We start from the raw sequence: 6,193 nt of genomic DNA, 5'->3' as shown, positions 1-6,193 counted from the left end.
CTCCATCCCATCTACTGCCCTTGCCTATCACGTCCCTTCCTCGCAGCTAGAGCCGCAAGTACGCACCGCCATGGCCATAGTTATATGGTGGAACTTCGAACCTGAGTCTCCTCCGTGTCTAACCTTGGGGACGCTACCCGAGTGGGCATGGGCATGAGGTCGCCATATTTGATGCCGGGGTGGCTCCAGTGAGAGGAATTCATCACCAACGAGCTGGATCCGGGGAAATTGGTCCTCCAATGCAAGGTTAGTGTTTGCGGATTTTCCAGAGTTGCATGAGTATTTTTTAAATAGTGACAAATCATCTTTTGTGTTTTGTTGCGAACACCTAAATGAGAGATTAAAATAATTTTGGGAATTTGCTACACATGTCGGTTCAATGCTGCAAATATTTTCATTAGCACCTGAAAACGTTGCCCCCCATGTTGTATACATGTTCTGACTTTTTTAGGAATTTGTTACGGCTGTTGGATTTGTTGTCTAGTCACTTGTTTTGCTAGATTTGGTGGTTCAAAATACTGTGATCCTATTTTTAAGGTTGTAACCCGCCCTGGACAAAAAATAGTCTAAGGAGTCCTGACATCGGTAAAGCACCTGGTCACAAGGTCCCACTCGGGCCTACACCACGCCTGCAGGTTGCTTCAGGAGAGTGCACCACGGGCCCGCGCCTGACGCAATCACCATTTCTCCACGATGTGGGAGAGGAGCGGCGTGGACAACGGTGGTGGGGCACTCGGCGCAAAGAAGGCGGGCGGCGGGTGTCTTGGAGCTCCCCGCCTCCACATCGTTGGCACCACGTGGGAAGAGGCATGTAGGGGCATCCGCGTGTGCCGCCTCGATGCCGTCAAAGTTGTCCCACACCAGGGATGTGACCATCGCGCGGGAGAGGGCATTGTGTGTTTGCGCCTCCTCGGAGAGGCGCTGGCGCATGCGTTCCCTCTCATCATCGGTGGGGCTGGGGGACACATATGTAGCCGAATGCCATTGCATCTTCTATTGCTCGCGAAGCTGTGGGAATTGCAGCAGCTCGGTCAGGGATTTTAACCTAAAAGGGACACAACACGAGATATATATCGGCACGAGGGTGTTATATCAGGTAATCTGGATATATGTTTCCAGGCCGGGCCATTATCCAATACCTAATCGGAGCACGAAAAACGCATACACTGGAAAATGGCCAAACTTTTCTAGTTTAGGCCTTTTTACTAAGATCTGATAGAGATGCTCTTATTTATACCATCTGAAAAGGAGTGCTTGATAGTAAAGTGGAGAAGAGTCCAACTAACATATGAACTCGACATTGGTGTAGGTTGGGACGAAGGCACTGAATGTTATTTGGTTATGTGACTTACGAGATCATTCACTTGTTAATTTTGGATCCACCAAAACCAACACAGGCGATCTCTCATGGACAACATGTTGTGAATTACTCCCTCCAAGAGCATCTCGAAGCGAGGCTAGGACTATCGAGCGGCTAATTAATGTCTTGTTTCATGCACCACAATAGGGTTATTGCAATACTTAACAACATTAATTATTTATTAGAAGATCGAACCCATGGAAATTTTGTAGGATGGAAAGTACACAACCTCGCAACTGGGTTGTCAGTTCACACCCAAACCGTGGTTTGAATATAGCCTACTCTATAGGTTACTAGAGATTAAGTGCTATCAACCAGAGAGTTTAAAGTAGTTATGAATAAGAACAATAATAAAACAAGATAAAGTAAAGAATGCAAGTGAATTAAAAATAAAAGTGAACTTAAAGTGGTGAACAAAGGAGAGAACTAATGCAATTAGACACTCAAGCAACCGCGGTGTATAGGTGATGCATCACTAGCAATACAATCATAGTTTACTTTATGTTTGGCCGTCCCTCACATACCATTATCTCGTTGTACGTCACAACCAAATACAACTCAATTGTCCACTCACTTTGCTTGTATGCCACAAAACATTATAAGAAGTTAAGATCATAAAGATTGGACCAAATACATCTTGTTCTATGGACAACCATGTTCCTAGGCAAGATGTGCTGCTCATAAGATATCTAGACCGTCTCTAGTAAGTAAAAATGATTCGAAAAAAATACATATCTATATCATTTGTGGCCTCAAGAGTTGGATGTCTCCAACTACACTAATGGATCGGTGATAACCCCCAAGTGTAAGGGATCACCGTAGTACAGTTCAATAAATATTTTAGTGTTAAACCCACGAGGATTTGAAGGTAAACTATTTATTCCCTAAATCCCTATAGCCCACTTATATGGCCTTCTATGCAAGTAAAGTAAATGTTGTGAGGTGAAGTGGAGTAGCTCAAGAGAGTAAGTGTTCAGGAAAATTGCTATTTCATTTATGTGGTTGTCACAATTAGTGAAGCTCAGTATAGTCTTTCTAGTGTTTATTCTAAGGATGAGTCATGAATAGTTGCAACACATATACTTGAGCAAATACACCCTAGTGATTAATCCCAAGACCAATTAAGAGCAAACAAGATAATTATTAAGAAATTAAGTACAATCACCGCATTTAGATCTAAGGTCCCCATGATAATACCAACATGTATCTCTAAGACTTGGGATTCGGTTTCTGTCAACTCCGGCTATCTCTCATCCTATCAACATGCAACGGTGATAACCTTGTGCATCCCCCAACATATGTGTGCACTCATATGTTAGTATAATAAGATCATCATAGAAGATAACATATCTTGTATGCAACAAACAATAAACTATATCACAATTGCCAAGAAAAAAATCAGTACTCAAACATAGGCATAGAGGTACGGAATATCATGAGAGAGTGATAAATTACAATACATATCATGTTTGCCAAGAGATTACAAAGGGGCAGATGAGGATGTTGTTGTAGGTGTTGATGAATATGTTGGTGATGGAGAGTAGCTCGTGGAGGAGATGGTGATGGGCACAGGATTGGCGCCCCTTGTGGAGGGCGGCGCCCAAGGGGGCGGCGGCCCCTTGGCCCTCCTTCCTTGGCCATTGTGCTGATCTTGAGGAGCTCCCCCCCCCCCCCCATTGGCGGCTGTCATACGGGGGAAATTCGTGATATTGGTTGGCCTCCTCCAAAAGTAGGGTTTCCCCTCAATATATAGAGGTGGAGATATAATCTTGACCATATGATGGATACCCTTTGATCCAAGGGCTGGGAACCTCTAGAACCTTTCTAGGACTCCCATCTGTCCTTTATGTGCCTGTAGCGTCGTAAGCTTGGCCTAATCCATCAAGTATTGCAAGAGTTTGTGTCAATTACGTCACCAATTTTCAGAATCTCGAATCTGCTTCTGGACCCTTGCAAGGAAAATCTAGGGCATACAGACTACAATTGGGGTAAATTGCAAGTTACATCAGATACCCTTGCAAGGTACATCATCATCGCGGAGACGAAGACGTAACTAAGAAAAGCGGCAGCTTCTTTTCTTTTTGTTTCTATCTCTACTATTTATAATGTTATCTATAGACATGATGTATCAGACGTGTACTAGAATATAATTGAGATTTGCTACCATATTTTCATAAGTGTTAAGCTGAGCACACATCTGCTGCGGGTACTACTAGTTTGTGTGCGAAATAAGATAAACACATACGACTAAAAGCACAAGACATTTGCGACCTTACGAAAGGCACACACTTAGAAGAGAGAAGTTGTTTGCGAAGGCCGTCATATTCGCACAAGGTTGGATCAAAACAAGCGTGTGCGTAACGATGATCCATCTCACATAGTTAAATAAACCGTCTGCGTTCTTTTGGTGTATCGTCCACCCTTGCATAGTGATTATGTTTATCGTGTGCGACAGGCCATTTCAGCCGTGTGTGACGGTTCAATCTATGGGCATTGGGCTCCTAAATCGTATCCTCCGAGTATAAAATCACGATTTAGGTAGAATCTGAAAGATGCTCTTACGCGTATTATATCTTTTTTTTTTTGATCCTTACTAGCATTATATCCAAAAGGTAGTTAAAATGTAGACAACGATGTAATCGCTCTCTTCTCGTTGTCACGTATGTACATCAGGATTCAGGAGGTCCACACCAAACAAAGCATAAGATAAATAGCCATGCACACGCAACGGAACGTCATTTTCATTTCCTAATCCACGGGCCCATGGCCAATTAGTGTACAGCGAAGCTTGTCCGTTCTACTCGTACATGTAACTTTCGGGGGTAGCGATCATACTACGGACAAGCGCGCCTACCGATGGTGGTTCCGATGATTGCTCGCATCAGTGCCCACGGCAGTACAGATCAACAGCCCATGGTTTTATCATGTGGACGTTGGTCAGAGCTTTTTCAAGGTAGCCATATGGTACGAACTTTTATTTAACTGTTGCAATATCATTTAATAGCAAAAGAGTTTTTTTATGAAACACAATGTAGACGTAGACGCTCACATATATGCACATACAGTCATCCTTATAAACGTACGCACGCACACCGGGATGCATAATCTGATCCGGTGTTTGTTTAGTCACATTTTCTTTTTTTGAGGGGAATCTTATTTCCTTTTGAAGTGTTTTGTCATTGAGAAACTAGCTTACACGACACCAAGAGGGGACTTGTTCTTTGGAAGAGAATCCACTTTTTTATATGGGGACCTACGCAAGTCCTTTCTTCGGATTCCAGTAACAAACGCATCTATTGTTCTCTCGTCGGATATGTTTTCTGCCGAATTTTTAATGATGTTCCACCTCTCGATATACATCCTCATTGGTTCATCATACTTTTGTCTACAGGCCCTCAGCTGCTCCAATGACGTAGGTTTCTTGCACGTGGACAGGAAGTTTTTCACAAATATATCCTCGACATTTTCCCAGCTATCGATGGAACCAGGAGGCAGCTTTTCTATCCATGACCGTGCTGCTCCACTCAAGTGCACTTGGATGCTTTGCATGGCTGTTGCTCTAGTTCCACCCATTAGTTTCACCGTCTTCAAGTAATCAATTAGGCAATCCTCGGGATCTTGCAGGTCATCGAACTTTTTATAGTTGTCGGGTAACTTGAAACCAGATGGAACCCGCGTTTTGCGAACTCTCCGTGTAAAGCAAGGAAGTCCGCACATATCCTCCTCGTCGACCTCTAGTGAGTGCTGACGATCTCTCCTTTCTTGCCGCGATCTGTCGACCCTTGCCTGTGTCGCTGTATCTCTTGCACCACTCGATCTTGGAGGATCTTGCACTACTACTGTAGGCCGTGGACTATTTTGTATTGCAGTGCCTTCAAGAGGCGTGCTTGTATCCGCGAACGCTGTTCCCATGGCTCCAACTCCTGCCATGGCCATGTTGTACAATGCTTCTCTTGGATCTCGGGGAGGTGGCTCCGGACGCCGGGATGAAAGCTCGGGTTGCCATATATCCGAGCTTACGGTGTCTTTGGAATAATATTTCCCCTCGTATCTATCGACATAAAGGACATGTCGAGGTTTTGGACTAGGTTCTCCCTCTCGGCTTCAGGTATATGCTGCAACCGAGACCTTGCCCTATTGCGAGCTGCTTTGTGACTATCTCATCTCGAAGTACCTGATTGTCGACTTAGCTCAGCTCTTCGCCTGCTTGACTCGGAAGCTGCGACTCTTCTCCTATCAAGCTCAGCTCTCTGTTTTTCGAGTTCTCGTCCCGCACGGATGAGTCTATATTGATATGCTTATAACTCTTCAGATGTGGCGGTCGTGGTCCATCGGTTCCGTGCCATCAATAGCTTTTCCAACTCTGTCCCAAACTGCTTGCGGAAGTTGTACCATCTGTCGTGTTGCAGGTCCGACATATTTGGTTCCCAAACCTCGCGTAAGATCAGCAGGATCGATGACGGATTTCCCGCATCATCGAAGGCCTCTGATGTCTCCTCTTGTGGGCGACTTGCTTCTCCAATCACATAGATTTGATGGCATTTTGAAGTTTGACCTTCGTCGGGATTGGTGACACCGTCATATAGATCGGCGAAGACCTTCCTAACAGAAGTAGATTTTTCGATGAAGCCGAAGCTGTCGACGCTGTCTGAATCGCTGCTTATACTGGAGTCTGCAGATGACTCGAAGGATATGCCGCCGTAGATCTTGGCGAGTTTTCGCTTGTCGCAGCCTTGATGAAGCGTGGCGGCGAGATCTCCTCGTCGCCTATCTCGAACGATGATGACGATTCCGAAAGATCGGAACCAGCCGCCGATGATCCCGACGAAACCG

This window comes from Lolium rigidum, chromosome 6, assembly GCF_022539505.1.
Source record: "Lolium rigidum isolate FL_2022 chromosome 6, APGP_CSIRO_Lrig_0.1, whole genome shotgun sequence".
Lineage (NCBI taxonomy): Eukaryota > Viridiplantae > Streptophyta > Magnoliopsida > Poales > Poaceae > Lolium > Lolium rigidum.
The sequence above is the reverse complement of the archived record's forward strand: the minus strand, read 5'-3'. Positions refer to the sequence as shown.